Source organism: Columba livia, chromosome 4 (assembly GCF_036013475.1).
Source record: "Columba livia isolate bColLiv1 breed racing homer chromosome 4, bColLiv1.pat.W.v2, whole genome shotgun sequence".
Classification (NCBI taxonomy): Eukaryota; Metazoa; Chordata; class Aves; order Columbiformes; family Columbidae; genus Columba; species Columba livia.
This window is the reverse complement of record NC_088605.1, coordinates 15,017,775-15,036,185: the sequence shown is the minus strand read 5'-3', so window position 1 is coordinate 15,036,185 and position 18,411 is coordinate 15,017,775.

Sequence of the window (18,411 nt, the reverse complement as noted above, 5' to 3'; positions counted from 1 at the left end):
CCAAACCAACCAAACAAACAAAACTCCACCTGCTCTGGCAGCAGGATTGGACTAGATGATCTTTCAAGGTTCCTCCCAATCCCTAACATTCTGTGATTCTGTGATTCTATGAAGTAAACAAAACCCCCAAAACAAACAGCAAGGCAGTGACATTTTGAATTATTCTCTTCCAAAACCCATTGCTGTCCATGTGGCTGGAAAGCGTATCTCTTTCTTTCCATATCAATCCAGTATGTCCTTGCTGAAAGTATGTCTGGGGCACAAGCACTTACACAAAACCCAGATGAGGTTTAGGAGACTGAGAATTTGATCTTACATTTTTAAAGGTAACAAAGATATTTTATATTAATGAAAGAGAAAGGCAGCTGATGCTTTTTGAAGCTAAGCTTGACCTTTTCAGTAATAGAAAACAATCACCTTTAATGTGTTCGATGTACATTCTTGGCTTTGAAAGATTAGGATAATTGTATTTAACTTTGTTTTCTCAAGAGGAAGGACAGCATTTTCAATTTAGCTTAACATTTTCTTTACTTTTGCATAAAGGTCTAAATGCATAAGACACAACAGAGAAAACTGTGAATGATATTTCCTGGGAATTTTTCTTACCCTGCACTACGATCTGCTCATTCAAATGTTTAGAGAAATTAATGTCAGGTCATCAGACTTCATTCCACTTTTTAATTTGTCATTTTAGATCCTTTCAAAATTACATCTAGGTATTCACCCTGTAACAGCAATCCCATGAAAAAAATGCCAACCAAAGGAGAAAGAACAGTGTCTCTTACAGCACACTCACAACTCTCAGCTGAATCAACAGTGTCAGTCACAGTCTGGCTGGAGGTTTGGTTAACAGTTTCTGCAGCGATTTAGACTTATACGTGCTGCAACGCTGAGGCTCACTGTGCAACTGTAGACACAGTGTCAGATGGCATGTTTATTTTGAGCCCATATTGGGCCACATCATTATGTGTTCATTTGGCATTAGACTTGGCAGATATTGTTTGCAGAGGTCTCCCACTTTGTTATGGCTGGCCCCTCTGGGCATTTTATGCACTAGTGGTCATGGCTGTCAGTTCAAATGTGCAATATGCAGTATGTGACACTTGCAGCTAGGTGAGTGATCTGCAGATCAACCACAAATATTTTGCCTAAACATTACCCTTTATGTTACTGAGGTGCTTTGCATCAAAACAAAGCAATGCACCAATGCATCAAAATAAAGCAATCAATTAATTGCATAATGGCATGAAATTTAACAAGAACAAATGCAGGGGTTTGCACCTGGGGTGGGGTAACACCAAGCACAAGTATAAACTGGGAGAGGAGTGGCTAGAGAGCAGCCCTGCAGAAAGGGCTCTGGAGTATTGGTGGCCAGCAGCTCAAAACGAGCTAGCAGTGTGTGCTGTGGCAGCCAAGGGGGAAAACCACATCCTGGGGTGCATCACAGCATGAGCAGCTGGTCAAAGGGGGTGATTGTCCCACTGTATTCAGTGTTGTGTGGCCTCACCTTGAGCACTGTGCAGTTCTGGGCCCCACTGTTAAAGTATGTTCAGGAGCTTGTGTCCAGAGGAGGGCAGCAAAGCTGGTGGCAGGGCTGGAAGGAATGTTCTGTGAGGAGCAGTTGAGGATTTCAGGCTTGTGTAGTTTGGACAAAAAGATTCTGAGGTGCAACCTCATTGCTCTCTACAGCTTTCTGAGAAGGGGACGTGGAGAGGGAGGTGCTGAGCTCTTCTCCCTGGCACCCAGTGATAGGACATGTGGGAATGGTTCAAAGCTGCTTGAGGAGAAGGTTAGACTGAACATTAGGAAGCCTTTCTTTACCAAGAGGGTAGTCAGACATTGGAACAGGCTTCCTAGAGAGGTGTTCGATGCCTCAAGCCTATCAGTGTTTAGGAGGCATTTGTGCAATGCCATTAATAACATGCTGTAAATTTTGCTCAGCCATGAGGCAGTCAGGCAGTTGGACTGGATGATCGTTGTAGATATCTTCCAATGGAATATTCTATTCTATTCTATTCTATTCTATTCTATTCTATTCTATTCTATTCTATTCTATTCTATTCTATTCTATTCTACTCTATTCTATTCTATTCTATTCTATCCTATCCTCTTCACGCAAAACCAGACTAAAGACTGTAGTTAGACAACTAGGTCCTTCGGCTCTCAGTTCTGTATTCACAGCCAAAACCTACTAACTAACTATTTACTGTGGGGAAGATACTAAGAAGTAACTTTGGGGTGTGAGCTGCCAGTTCTGCACCCATGCTCCCAGCTGTGCATTAAGATGCAGTATGAGGCATGGCGTTTGGTAAAGAAGCCGCTTTAGGAAGGTCTAACCTTCTGAGCTTTGCTTGCTCATTCCCACCTACCATGGATCAGGATGAAGTGTAGTGTGGGCTGAGGGTTTGATGCAGGCAGGTAAGCTTGTTGTCATGACTCTAGTGTCAAAAGCCAAACACTTTACTCGGCTGTCTTTCATATGTCATTAGTGCATTTTGAAATCAGAATATCTTCACTCAAGGACTCTTCTAATTATTAAATGTGTATTGCGGTGTTCAGCATAGAGTACTTCACATGCCCTATTGCCATAAATTGTACATAACTTTAAACACCCACACACGCATCGCTGACTTTGTGGGCTGTCCCAAAAACTGACAGAACATAATGTAATATAAATATTTGAACACATACGCTATTCTTACTTGCTTTCTTTTGAGTGGCAGGTAACCAGTCATTGGTTTGTTCATGGCTTCTCAGACGCTAAAGGAGAAAAAGGATCAAAGGATAGTGTGAATCATATTTTGTTCTAACTTCCAAAGAGTTCTAAGCTGTTAAAAACCACCTATTACCAAGCCCAAAGCAGTAAACTATGTGTAATAATTGAGGGATACATAAGTATTACAAGCTTGCTTGGTCAGAAAAACAGGCATGAATGAACAGTGATAGAACTTCCTGAATATATCTTGTATATCTTGGGAACTACCTGTCATTCATGTCTGCTATTTAATTAGAACAAAGATTTTTAATTGAGACTTTGCCTACAGTCTTGCTCAAAAAAGAGTCCTTTACTTGAAAAAATCATTGCCAACATTACTGGTCTTCACTGATAAATCCTCATTGCTACAACCTCAGTCTAACGACAGACTTCCCTGACCTCAGCAATTCACAGGATCACAGAATCACAGAATGTTAGGCATTGGAAGGGACCTTGAAAGATCATCTAGTCCAATCCCCCTGCTGGAGCAGGAACACCTTTTTTTCCAACTCCATGCTTCTTAAATGCATTTTGCTGTGGTCATACATGTAATTTTTATTAATGCAGATGGCAATATTGATAGCTAATTTTTCATACTGGGAACTCAAGAATATAGCTTTTTCTAGCACATGGAAATAAAGCTACTACTAACTTATTTGACAATTGCTTATTTTAGAATGAAATCACAAAACCTGAGGACAAATTCCAGCTATAAACCAATGGCAGAAAATCACCCTCAGTGTTGACAAAATGGAAAACAAGGTTTCATTTCCTTAAAATAAGTTTTAATTCAAGCTCAGCTGGTGGGTATTGAAGTAGGAAAATCTCATCTTACAAACTAGATATTGTTTTGATAAGTTTTTGCAATCTCCCTATCTTTTCCTAACATCTTTTATACACACATCTGCAGAAGTTCTAACTTTTGTCTTAGCATCAGTGAGGATGCCAAAACTCCTTGTTAGATTGAAACTGGGTTTTGTTTCTTTGAAAAGCCAAAGTTCAAATAAGCTAATTTGGATAACATTCATCAGCTAGTTTCAGGCACAAAACACTCAGGAAGGCCTGACATATTTCATTATTAAACACTGATACTTTTTACTTCAAAGTAGTTAAGCTTTTTGGAGAGTTTAGCTAATTTTATCTTGAAGGAGCAAAAATAACAAAAAGTAAATTAAAACAATATTTTAAATAAATTGTATTCAATCAGAAAATGAAGAAAATAATTTGAACTCCAAAATCATGATTTTTTTTTGGCTTGATCCATAGTTGAAAATGTTAGATTCAGATACAGATACAAGTGTTTGTGTGAATCATCACATTTTCCACATATTTATGTATATATTTATTGACAAGTGGCTGTGCCATTGCCAGGACTGCCTAAGAATATAAATGAAGCTATATTTGTAGGGAACTGCAATAATCTTTATTAGACCAACTGATACAGCTGGTAGGAAACAAACATGCTTGCGGGCTTACAAGACCTGCTCCAGATCTGGAACAAACACAGCAGCCTCAGGCTAAATATCTCTGCAGACAACTGCTCTGAATTTTACTTGATTATGTTAAACAGTTAGACAATTTGAGAAAGATGTGATGGGCATGACAAGAGTAGAAGGGCAGGGCAGCAAAAAGTTGATGGGGTTGCTTACCCACATGGGACAATCAGAAACGGAGAGGGGGGGTAATTATCAGCTTGAACTGAGAGATACAAGTGCCACTTTTTATTTCAGTTAGATAATGAGAGAAATAAGTGTCTTTTAGTTTTGTGATACCTAAAACAGTGGAAGGCACTGCTAAAGGCAACAACCAGCACCGAAAAGCCTAGCACAAAGCTGAGGAATGGGCTGACATATATTCTTGGGGGAGAAGTGTCTGGTAAGCAGCCTCTGGTTTCCTTTGTCTTGAGGCTTAAACTCCAGCTCCTCACCTGTGCCAAGCACTATCCATGGGTGGCACACTGAATTGGACAGGATTTCATTAAATGAGAACAACAGTGGGAGCACTGGATTATATAGGCCTGTTCAGTAGGCTGGTTTGCTTTTGTCTTAGTCCAATTTATGGATTCCACTTGTGGCCTTTTCCCCTCCCTCCTCAAACATTCCTACCACAGCACCACCAGTACAACACATGTAGTGATTTATACAGCAATGATAATTTTAATGCAGAAATATTTAATTTCAGATTTCTTTGCACTTGGATAGATTTCACTTGCAAAGAGGTTATACTAAATTAAAAAAAAAATGCCTTCTGTTTCACTGGAAGCACTCTGAGATATTTCAGCATTAAAATCTAGAGATGATTTTCATTCTCCTTTGAAGGGCATGGTGTAAACATGTTCGATAGATTCATTATTTACAATGCTGCATCAAGCAGCAGATGTATTTGCTCTGGAAAATGTAGTCACCAGTAATTCACTCACTCTTGCTTTTGTAAAAAACATTAGGTAGAGAATGAAATGAGAATAATGCTTCTCCACGTAACACAGAAAGGAAGAGTAATTTAGACACCATTTTGAACCTCTACCCCAAGGAAACACTCCTTTCTTCCAGCAGATCCAAATTTAAATATTTAATACTAAACTATTATGAAGTTTAAATCTGATAAGGAAATGTGTCATGTCACAGAAAATACCTTCTTTCTGGTCTGGGCACAGAAAGGGTAATGCTTGCTTAATGGAGCCTGGGCAGCAATGGAGAGGGCAGTGCCTGCATTGCATACCACCGAGCAGCCTGCCTGAGGCTGCAGGGATATGTCTGTAGAAATGGAGATGAGGCAGAGGCACAGAATGAAGAGTTCATTCAATTCCCTGCTTTGTTAATTACCTCATACCTGAGTTCATTTAGGACTTATTCATAAACATCACTGCAACACTCAAATTTTAGATATCATTATGCTAGTTTAGGGGGTAATCCCACACCGAATCTCCCTACGTAATGACAAGCAAAAATTATTCACTCAAATAATGGGATTGAATGATGCCAACATGGTAGCCAAAGAGCGTAAAAACACAGCCACACTCTGTACCTTATAAGGCTGTTGTAGCAAAGTACAGTAAAGGATATTATGAAAACTAGAGGAGTACAAGCAGCTAAGATAAACAGCAATCATCATCAAGCACAGTCTCAAATATTCTTATTGTTCGTCTTTGACTCCTGCAGAGTAGAAGCTATCAGAGTGTTGTAGCAGAAGGAGAATACAGGTGACTGACAGTCATCTCCCTGTTAAATGGATATTAGACAATATACACATATATGAACTGATACATATATGTGCATGTAGGGAAGACCTCTCAATGGAATTAGGTGCAGTGAATGTGATCTTCAAAACACAACTTGATACACAGATGGTCTCTTCACTCAGTCACCACACTAATACAAGTACAATGAAGACAAAATGCTTGATTCAGAAAAAAAAGCATCTTTTAACTCTAAACCTAACCCCACTTCCTTGTTCTAGGCATATTCTTATTTTGGAGCCTGGGAGAAGCACTATTTTCAGCATAGACTTTTTATTCCTAAACCAGGATTAAAAACAACAGCAACAACAACAAAACAACAAACAAAAACAAAACAACAAACACCACCACCACCACCACCACCTTACATTTTCCTCTTATTTTTCACGACTTTCTTTAACGTAACTGTTCCCCATCTGTGGCTTTTTCCCTTGAAAATATTAGTTTTTCCCAGTAGTCATAGATGTATTTTGAAACATAGTAAGCTAACAAAAAGGATGCATTTTTTTTTACCAAAAATTTCTGCTCATATTATATAGTAACTTTCATTTCATTAGCTTGTTTTTCTTATTCATCTCTTTAGTCCACATGCTCATCTGTAATGTTCTGCCTCTTTCATTTTTATTTTCTAGGCTTTTATTTTCATCAACAAACCAGAAAAGATTAATTTTATATCTTCATTTACCATTTCAGTATTTTTTTCTGACAATGTTCATACAGTAGTTAGTGGGTGTACTGATAACAGTTGTATTGATTACTTTACTGACAAGTAATATAAAAAGGAAGGAAACTAACTGCAATGCTTTCTCAGGGAATGAGGATTTTTTCTGTGTCATAAATATAAAAGGGAAGGCAGAATGAAATAAGCTACAGCAATAAAGAGGAAAATTAATTCCAAGCTTTTACAGATGGCTGCAGCTGTATTACTTAGCATGCATGTCAACTGTAGAAGAATGTTTAAAAAAGGAGATTCAGCTTTGCGGTAACAAATAGCAAAGCTTTCCAAATGGACCAAATTCATCAGTGGAGTAAACCACTGAATTCAGAGGAATTACAAACCTGGTAAATTTAGTGCCTTATGCTTTGAGTCTTTTAATACTTGTCCTAAAACAAAAGGGGAGCTACTTACTCTCTACTATGTTGCTATTACAGACAGGTTATCAATAACATATTAAAATGAATGCTAAAGCAAGATAAAGTTATTTCTTTTCATTTTTATATATTGCTCTAGATAGTATCACATGACCTTTCAATAAGAAGAAACTCTAACACTGGAATAAATAGACTTTGATAGATATATTCATTGCAATACTTGTTTATTTCCATGGATAGGGAATGTAGATTACGGTATCAGATGGAGCACAAGTTTAAAAATAGAAGCCAAAACTTTTATTAAAGGGAAATCACTGTTAGAGTGTCCCCTCACCAAAAAGCCCACTACTGGATATCTGTGCTGTGCTTTGAAGGGTAAAGACAGAGCTAAGCGAGACCTCATGACATTACCATTCTGTAATGCCCTTAGAAGCAGAGTAAAAAAAAATCTTTGTAGTGATAATTTATCTCCAGTTTTATAATAGTTGCGGTACTTCTCAGAATATATTGTTTCAGACTTGCTATGGTATAAAAAATCCTTCTAATTTTCTTTGCCAACAAAGTTTACACATGTTCTCATTACATAATAGATGAATATGTTTTCTTTATATCAAAAAATTGACTTTTATTACGTTTCACATTGATCTTTTACTTATACAGATTAATACTCAAGATTTTAAATGCAGAAAAATATTTAAAAATTGCTGACAAAATTGCAAGGGTGTTTTGAATGTTCTACTTTACAAGAGAAGCAGGAAGGTACAGAATCTCTTACTAGCATTTTCCTAAATCCATGGTGATATTTTTAGAAGCTTCTAGATGGCTTTGAAGTCCACTTTTCTAAGAAGACTTTTGTAACTCCAGAAAGTCACATTATTGAATCTGTGTTTCAAGAGTTAAAGTTGTAATGCAAGACAACCATTCTCTGCAGAATTGAGAATCTCTGCAATGAGATTCTCTGGTCACAAAGACCAGGACGCTTCTGGGTGATCTGGGTGAACCCCTGCCTGGTTTCCATCAAAGCAAAACATACTTTGGGAGGGCTAGTGAACACACAGGTCTCATCCTTAAATTACTGTTATGAGGAAGCCATACATCACAGAATAAGGGGTGAAGGAAGATGGCATTTCATTTGCTATGTATACCTCAAACCTGCAGGAATTTTACTTTAGTTTGATTTTTCACCAGCCTCATTGGGATGATTAATATATTTAAGTTAAAGTTGTGTCATTGTTTTTGAAGACTGGAACCTAAAAGAGAAGTGATCAGAAGTGGGAATACCTATAGTCCAGAACCAGTGCTTGGGCAGTCTGCTCTTAAATGCTTTGGAGGGTGCCAGACCCCAGACCCAGCATCATCCTTGTTCAAGACAGAAGACTGTGCCCACAGCTACTGCCCAAGTACAAGTGCTTTGGTGCTTCTTGGATAGGCACTGGCTTTAACACCCACCCACAGCTCTGTTACTCTCACACTGGTTCAGCACTTTCACATTGGTCTCAGTAAATGCTTGAAGGAGAAGCTAGGAGAAAGCTAACCAGGCTGAGCACAGCTTCACACTGATAGGGCCAAGCCTCTCCGGTGTTTTACTACTAGGTTAGCAATGTTGTCAGATGAGATTTTTTGTTCTGCTTTAGAACATTCCTAACATCCATCTCAACATTTTCCAACACTCTCAGAGTTCTGGCATCATGAATATTCAGGTGTGCACACACATACAAACATGAGTCTTATGAGGAGTAGCTGAGGGAACTGGGGCTGTTTGGCCTGGAGAAAAGGAGGCTGAAGGGAGACCTTATCGCTGTCTGCAACTACCTGAAAGGAGTTTGTAGCATGGGGGGTGTTGGTCTCTTCTCCCAAGTAACAAGTGACAGGACAAGAGGAAATGGCCTCAAGTTGTGCCAAGGGAGGTTTAGATTGCATATTAGGAAAAAATTATTCACTGAAAGGGTTGTCAGGCATTGGATCAGGCTGCCTGGGGAAGTGGGGGAGTCACCATCCCTGGAGAGGTTTAAAAGGCATTTAGACGAGGTTCTTAGGGACATGGTTTAGTGCTGGAGTTAAGTTACAGTTGGACTCAGTGATCCTGAGGGTCTCTTCCAACTGAAATGATTCTATGATTCTATGATTCTATATGAATAATTATTTATTTATAAACACATGTGTATAAGTCACCAGGAATGAAAAGGCCATATCAATAAAATATGAAGATGTTTATGACCACATATGTTATTTTACTCAGCATATATATTTTTTATATGCTTAAATGTCCCATATTGAAAATAAAACATGAGGTTCTTTTTTAAGCAGTTCTTGTTAAGTGTACAAAGAGGTCTACACATCCTGCTTAGCATAGTCTATCTCTTAGAGCAGATAACTGAGCATTTATGGTTTGCTTTGTAAACGTTTTAGTTAGCTGCTCAGGAATACAGACATCATTTTCTCAGACCTGCCAGTGCTCTTAATTTTGTAGTAAGATTCTGCTACCATTGCTATTTAAATAAAAGGGTTGTGGGGAGAAGAGCATTCAAACAAAAGTGAGAGAGGAAAACGGGGAGCTATCATTCTGGCAGAAGAATGAGCCTGGAGTCTGTAGACCACAAACAGTGGTTTCTGAAGCTAATTGACATCTGCCAGGTCTATTACAGGACAAGCTTTTTTCACAGAATCACAGAATCACAGAATCGACTGGGTTGGAAGAGACCTCAGAGATCACCGAGTCCAACCCTTGGTCCAACTCTAGTCCGTTTACTAGATCATGGCACTAAGTGCCATGTCCAATCTCAGTTTAAAAACCTCCAGGGACGGCGAGTCCACTACCTCCCTGGGCAGGCCATTCCAATGCCTGATCACTCTCTCTGTAAAGAATTTCTTTCTAATATCCAGCCTAAATTTCCCCTGGTAGAGTTTAAGCCTATGCCCCCTTGTCCTATTGCTAACTGCCTGGGAGAAGAGACCAATCCCCACCTGGCTAGAACTTCCCTTCAGGTAGTTATAGAGAGTGATGAGGTCACCTCTAAGCCTCCTCTTCTCTAGACTAAACAACCCCAGCTCCCTCAGCCTCTCCTCATAGGTCTTATGTTCAAGTCCCTTCACCAGTCGTGTTGCTCTTCTCTGGACCCGCTCCAGCACTTCAATGTCTTTCCTGAACTGAGGGGCCCAGAACTGAACACAATACTCCAGGTGTGGCCTCACCAATGCAGAGTACAGGGGAAGGATCACTTCCCTTGTCCTGCTGACCACGCTGTTTTTGATACAGGACAGGATACCGTTGGCCTTCTTGGCCACCTGGGCACACTGATGGCTCATGTTGAGCTTCCTGTCAATTAGTACCCCCAGGTCCCTTTCTGTCTGACTGCTCTCCAGCCACTCTGCGCCCAGCCTGTAGCGCTGCAGGGGGTTGTTGTGACCAAAGTGCAGCACCCGGCATTTGGCCTTATTGAACTTCATCCCATTGGAATCAGCCCATTTTTCCTACCAGCACTGGAAATAAAGACAACTTCTGAAGAACTTAAACACCAGACTAAAAAGGTTCAGTTTATGTCTTTGGAAGCTGGACTGTATTGACAGCCTTCTGCTGTCCCTACCAACCTGAATTTTGCTATGATCCTATGACTCTTATTATTGTGGAGCTCAACACATTGCACCACAACACACCCTCCTTTTCTAAGGTTCAGCTTGCACAAATACATTCTCATTGTTTCTAGTGGTTGCTGTTTACATTTTGTTTGTTGGGGGAAACACTGATTCTTAATAAATTAGTGGAAAACATGGTCATTCTGACCTTTCTATCTCTGCTGTGAAAGGGAATCAGCAAAAAGAAAGAGCAGAAAACAATGAATAAAGGAGGGAGGTTTTCTACTACAATTTATTGTTTCCTGCTCTTCACCAGAACTGTGCAGTTCAAAGCACTGGACTGTTGATGCAGGACATGTGTTGATTTTAATAATTAAGCACTGTTGGGTTGCTGACACTATTAGTCAAGGGTCAGTAGACATTTTCATTACAATTGCCATTTTCCAAGACACCATAACTATCATTTTGATTCATGCTGGGCTGTAACTTAGTGTGTAGGTTATCAACTGCCCAGCATTTTTGCCTCGCCATAATAATCTATTTTTAAAGTGTTCAAACTACAGCAATATAACATTGTTTCAGCCTGCTTCCATTAGGACTCTGTGATCTGGGGGCGCTGAAGAGAGCGAGGGTTTTGAAGCCACATTTCTTTTCACACAGTGACAAACACTGAAACCTTGGGTCTGGGGACAAAGGATAGCAGAGAACAGTATAAATCAGTGAAGGTCTGTGGAAGCTGTGAAGACAGAGTTTTCAAGTCTTGTAAGAGGTGTCTGAGATAAGGGTAAATTTTCTTTGAATGTAGTAAGACTCTTGAAGAGACACAAGTGTTGCAAGGAGAAATACCCTCCGCACTCCACAGTTCATCCAGTAGACAGAGAACATCTGTCTGGTTGGTGAGTCAATACATGGCGTGAAGAAGCTGGAAAACCTTCATTGCTGCTCCATTATTCCTTCTCCTCCTCTCCTGCTGCACAGGGAAATATGCTATTTACTGAGATCTGTTTCATTGTCAGCAAGAAGCTGTAAGCATCTAAGTTGTAAGAAAGTATATGCTAACAGTTTGACAGCTAGACCTCCCTTCACACTAATCCCAAATTTAACACAATATTCCCTCAGGAAGAGTGCTAAATTGGGATTGGACTAGATAATCTTTCAAGGTCCCTTCCAATCCCTAACATTCTGTGATTCTGTGAAATCTATTTGCCTTCAGTAGTGACAGAAAAGGGATGCAGTCCTTGCCACTATATATAGTTGTCCTTGCAACATATAATAGTTGTATTATTAAGACCCAGATAAGCTTGTCTGTTTGGACTTCAGCTACTTGTTTTGCTTCATGATATTTAGAAAACCTGCAGCAGCTTGCTTCTTGTAGTGACCGTTTTTGCCTTTCTCACCCAGCTTTATATTGGGTGGACATAACATTTCTGGAACACTAGAAAAACCTCCCATGCAGGCTTAAGGCCTGAAGATAGTAAATAAGTTCCCCTGTTAGGAACAGATGCTGCTGCAACTGTGCTCAGGACATGGGTAGACCTTCTCCACTACAACCCAGGAGAGATAGCACTTGGAGGGCCAGTTCAGTGAAACAAAGATTTGTGCTTCTGTAGTCTCTGTTCTGGCTTATCCAGTTCTTAGCAATCAGATGCACCAAACAGCACTTCAGCAAAAGCCATTTACACTTACTGCTCTGTAGAAACTTGCTGTTTCCTTTTATATGAATTACATGACACACTAGAAAAAATACAGAATAAAAAAGAAACAATCCTCTTTTTACTCTATTGAAGTCCATTAACAATATTTGAAATGGATACTACTATTCCATATTTCTCCTGCTTATTAGTATTTTTTGGTAATATTATTAAAATGATAGTATACTACAGGCTAAGATGGGGAACTTTGGTTCAACGGCAACATAGTATCTCACTTTTTGAATTATATTATGCTGAAGTATATTATTCCCAAAGAGAAATGTATGCTTATGCTCACTTGAAGAATTCCAGTTACTTGGAAAACAATTCCCATCCATTCCCAAAAGGAAGTTGCATTCTTGACTATAGCATAAATTCTGAGACAAACTGAAATATATTTTGCATGTCTATTAATTCCTTAAAAGATACTACCTTGAGCAAAAAATTGATAGCCACCGGAAAAATAAATTTACTTCAAATGCATGGATTGAAAACATAAACACTGGAGCAATGACATTGTTCGTTGAATTTTGACTAGTTTGAAAATGTAAGGGTTCATGAAACGTGAATCTGCATGGCATAAAAAAGACATTTTTTAATGTGGTGATTTACTTTAGCTTTTTTCTTTAAGTTTAGTCCTACACAGATATTACCAAAAAGGGAACATCAAAATTAAGTGAACTTAAATTTTAACAGAAATAGTACTTTATTGTAGATGAACTGGTAAATAGCCTGCCAATTTTTAGATTTAAGCAAAATGTCATCCAAGCAGTAAATCTATATCTATTTATATATACAAAACAAAACAAAAACAACAGTCAAAAGTGTTAAAACCACAGAAGTAAACATTTTATGTTGTAAATACATAGTCAGCCCAGTTATTAGAACTGAATTGTGCTCATATTTAGTAGTCTCTTTGTAGTAATAAAAGCAAAATACAGAACAGTTTTCATGCTTCTCATTTGATGAAAATTTTTTGGTTTACCCTGAAAAGGTCAGAAATAAGCATATATATATAAACACACACTACAGCTTCCAAATACCTATTTAGCTTTTGGTTGTTAATTTTATTGTATTGCCGCCTTGTCTATAGGGGCTTTGAAACTGCTCTTAAAAATCTTGTTTTAAGAGAAAGAACATCGCTCTGCACAGTTATTACAACCACAAAGGAATCGTGGATGAGAATACAGTGCATAAATATGTTACCCGCTCTACAATTATAAATGTGGCAACTAAGTTAATTAATGCCTGAGTCAGCATTCCAGTTTGTGAGTCACAGTAAAGTTACCTGTATTTGCAAAGTTTTATAGAAATCCACTGATATAATAAGTTCACATGAACTGTTAGAAAAAAAAAAATCTATCAAAAGAAAAAAATTATATCCAGAATTTTCTATGTAATTACCCTGATGAGATAAAAATACCCATAGGTTTATTGAGAGATTGGTAAAGAGACAGCAAAATGGTGAATATCAGTTATACGTGGATGCAAACGTTTGAAATGTATTTCAGCATGTGGTGCTTTGAGTCAGAGATTTTCTGAGAAGAATCACTTGTCTGTAAGAATTCATTCAAACCTCCAGGCGGACTGGGCAGAAGTCAGGGTAAGCCAGGACACCAGTGCACACAGTGCTCTGTCTGGAGTATTTTATGTCACGTTAGCTCTACAGTTTCACAGAAAATAATTTTATTGTTCAAATTGAGATTTTATACAAAAAAAAAAAAAAAAGGTACCCATCTTGAATATGAAAGAAAATTAAAAACCTTGAAAAAGTTAGTTAAAAATTTAAAGCATAACATTCAGCCAAGAATATCAAACAAAATTTCTTCTTTACTTCTTCAACTCTAAACATGGGTTTACATTTTTTCAACTACATGTTTAATTATATTTCAAAAGGATAGTCATTTTGGACAAAGACTGAAGCATTTTCTTTCATTTCTTGGCTGCCTTGAGAACACCACCAGGTTCTAATTGCCCTGATCAGCCTGAAACCATCATTGTCTGTAATCCTCTTTTGCAACATGTCTTCCCACCAAGGGCTTCAGCTGCCTGTGCTGGAGGTCAGCTCTGATGTGTCACAGCTGTGTGACCTTGGAGCAGGCTGCTGTGAACGGGTGGTGAGAGGGCTCCTCCTGGTCTCACAGAACCACAGAATGTTAGGGATTGGAAGGGACCTTGAAAGATCATCTAGTCCAATCCCCCTGCCAGAGCAGGAACACCTAGATGAGGTTACACAGGAAGGTGTCCAGGCAGGTTTTGAAGGTGTCCAGAGTAGGAGACTCCAACACCTCCTTGGGCAGCCTGTTCCAGTGTCTGTCACCCTCACTGAGAAGAAGTTTCTTCTCAAATTTGAGTGGAACCTTTTTTGTTCCAGTTTGTACCCACTGTCCTATCATTGGTTGTCACCGAGAAGAGCCTGGGTCCATCCTCATGCGGGCTGCATGTTGTTGTAGGTAAGTGCTGTGGTGCCTGGTCTTGCACAGATATCACCCTGATCTTGACCCCATCTTTACAACCCTTCTTGTCCTTGGTCTTTACCTGTCACTGGTGCCTGGAGATCCCTGTCCTGCTGGCTGACCCGGGTTTCCATCACTGGATCTCCCTATCTGGGCATGATGGGACAGCACCTGTGCTGGGGAGGACGTTATCTGGCCACCCAGCTGTCACCTGTGGCTCCTGGCTCCCCTGCCCCTTTGGGACCCGCTTGTAATTGCAACATCTTGGCAATAATGAGCCAAAGTGGAACATGTCAGCAATTTTGAAATGAAAAAATGAAACAGGAACTTCTCATGATAGATGCTTTCCTGCAAGCACTTTTGACTCACAGCAGTCAACATTTGCTGATTAAAAAAGATACTGAGGGGAGAGGGGGAAATAAATCCCACATCCCATCCTGTTCTTCTTGTGTTACTTAGCATTTACCATACGTGACTGTTAACATCTGCTACCTGTGAGGAACTGTGAGATGAACTTGACTGATATTTATAAAAAGCAAAGCTGTGAAACCTGTGATGGACACCTACCCATAGAGAAGTGCAAGTAGTTCAGTCGTGCATGTTAAACATGCTCTCAAAAGACCTTGCATTTAGCAGATATTCCTCTTTTACAGTTTTTCTGTCCCATATTTAGTTATTCTAAATCAAGCATGAATATCTGGATAACTGATTAATGACCCTTGTTAAGAAATATTTTTATGGTCTTCACATTCTAAAGTGTGACATTTGGTCAAATTAAATGTAAACTTTATTCTGAGGTGTTATATTAGATCTGTGTTATTGTTTGACCATGGAAGTATCATCTATTTCATCTTGTTCCATTTAATAAGCTTTTTTTCAGAGTCTGGCACTGATTAATTATGTGTAATTAGAGATGACAATGGGACTATAGAGATGGGAAAAACAGCAACATGAGACTTGCTCTGTGATTGGGGTTTTTTTCTCCCCCTTAAGTTCAAGGTAGTAAACAATGGTAGCAGCAGGTTCATTAAGGGAAGCAGTATTTTTTATGGACAGCTAAATACTAATGTAAAGATTGTTGGATTCCAGCTGAATTGTATCTTTTTTTTAATTAGAAGAACAGCTAAGGACATCCATTTTAGAGCAATCACATTCTTCAGCTGGGAACACCAATTTTAGAGGAACCACATAGTTTTATATAATCAGACATTTGAGACCCAGGATGCTTGCAATCAACTTCATCATATTGGTATTCCTTACATGCAACAAAGCATTAGAAAAACTCTGGTTTTCAGAGGCTTTTTTGCTTTACATTATTAGTCTCTTGCAGTTTCTAGTTGCTTTTATTTTTCTGTATTGTTTGAATTTAAAGTTTCATTTTAATTGTGTGTCTGTATGACAAAAAAAGAAAGAAATTAGGTTCCCTATTTTTTGTAGCAAAGTTGTATTTTCTTAAAAAAAAAAAAAAAAAAAATAAGTGGTTTTTGTGGGTGAACTGCTGCCTGCCCTTTTCCTCACCAATATTCTGAATCTCAACTTTAAGAAAATGACCTATTTTTCACTTTGTTTTTGCTAGTTTTCCTCATTATCTCTAGCTTTCTAAGCTTAAGGCAAAGGACTTAAGGAATATTAGTGCTGAGCAGAAAAGAGCAAGTGAATTACATAAAAAATATTTCCTGGTTGCTAAAGATGGATGCAAAATGGAATTTCAACCCTATCATACATTCCAATATTTTTACCTTTTTTTTTGGTTTTGTCCCACATAGGAAGAGAAGTCAAAACACATTCAGGTTTCCACATAATGGAAATGTTTTAAATACCTGCTTTTAATTGTTAAAACATTATCTTCTGAATAGGAAAAAAGTGACAAAAATTCCCCCAGGAGCTAAAGTCCATCAAAAGTTTGTTCCTTCTTTTCCAAAACATAAAATATAGCTTTTTTGACTTGCTCACTCTAATACAAACACAAAGTGGAACAGGCAATTAAATGAAATAAATTAACTAACTAAAATAGAAGTCAAAACAAAACACTGCATATACAGTTTCTTGCCTAAGGAAAAAATGACAGAGAGAATGAATAAGACATGAGTGAAATTTGTCAGAGCTGAATGCACTTCTGGAGTCTGCTCTCACATGATAACAGTGGGGGCACTGTAAGAACCTATAAAGCAAAGAAGTCTTTTGCTTTGTATTGTTGCACCAAACTGAAACATGGTCTTCGGTTTTCAGTTGTTATTGAGATTTCCGTGTGGCTATGTCAGTATAAGCACATAATTTGATGAAGAGAGGACAATAGATCAAAGCAGCTGATACTCAGGACCTTACATCCACACCATATGTGGCTGAAGAGTTTTACTATGGACTGAATTTGCTCAGGTTCCCCACACACCAAATGTTCCCATTGCACTTTTTTTTTTTTTGAGGCTGTCTAAGGAACCAAAGAGTACTGCAGATTCCCAGAAGTTGCTGGAGCACATCTGTTCACACCTGGAACAGAGCTTTGACCTCTGGAAGGAGGCTGCCTTCTGTGTACTGAAACCTTTCTCTGCCCCAAAACGATGTGTAGTAAATAGGCACGACGGGGAAACAAACTTCAAAACTTCAATATTTTTCCCCATCAAAATGCTAGTTTAAACACAGCCCCTGTCAGATGTAACTGCCTAGAAGTTGATAGTTGTAGTTCATATGCTTATGATCTCACCACAAGCCTGCAACTTATGTACAACAGCAGTTTGAGTAGGGAAAGTCCAGAGTGGATCACGGGTGACACATCTTAACCGAGAGAACACAGCTAGATAACACAGTAGCCCCTCCAGCAGTGATCTGATCACATGTAAACCACTAAACTTTAGCAAATCTTAATGCTTCTGATGGCATCTATCATTAAATAGTTCTGCTTTATTTCTTTATGGGAAATTAAAGAGCTCAAAAATTAACACTTTGAAAAAATGGTGGTATAGGAAAACTAGTAGACATGAGCTCCAAAATGATGGTCTTTAGATTAGCTATTACTGTTTTTGAAAGAGATCCTGGAGGTCAATAACACTAAGACAAAAAGGATGGCAGAGGAACAACAAATGTTTACCTTAGATCAGATACCAAGATTTTAGGTGGCTAAAGTGTACTATGATTTAATACAATTTGCTAGAAAACACACAAAATTGAAATACAGAAGTTTGCTCAGCAATTAACTAAACCTGCGAGTGAAATAGCTGCTGCTCTTAGAAAGTTTTTTATGATTGTATTTATTCTGCTAACTAAAGCACAGCTAGGGGCCAAGCTTGACCCCAGGACTACTGATCACCCATACTACTTCACTGGCCTCATGCTGCAGGTTGTAACACTGGTCCATGACATCTATCAGACTCCCAGACAGTGCCTGAACATGATATGTGCTTGGACATGATATCTACCAGATACTATTCTCAACAGAGAGTACAGAAAAGACCAGTTTAAGTTTACAAATCTTCACCTTTCACTGTCTTACAACACTATTCCATAACAGATGAGCCTGCTTAATCTCCAATATCTTTTTATGTATAGAAAAAGTTCAGGGAGGATCTTCGTACACCACAGCAGGGCATGCAATAACGGTTCACAGTTTAAAAC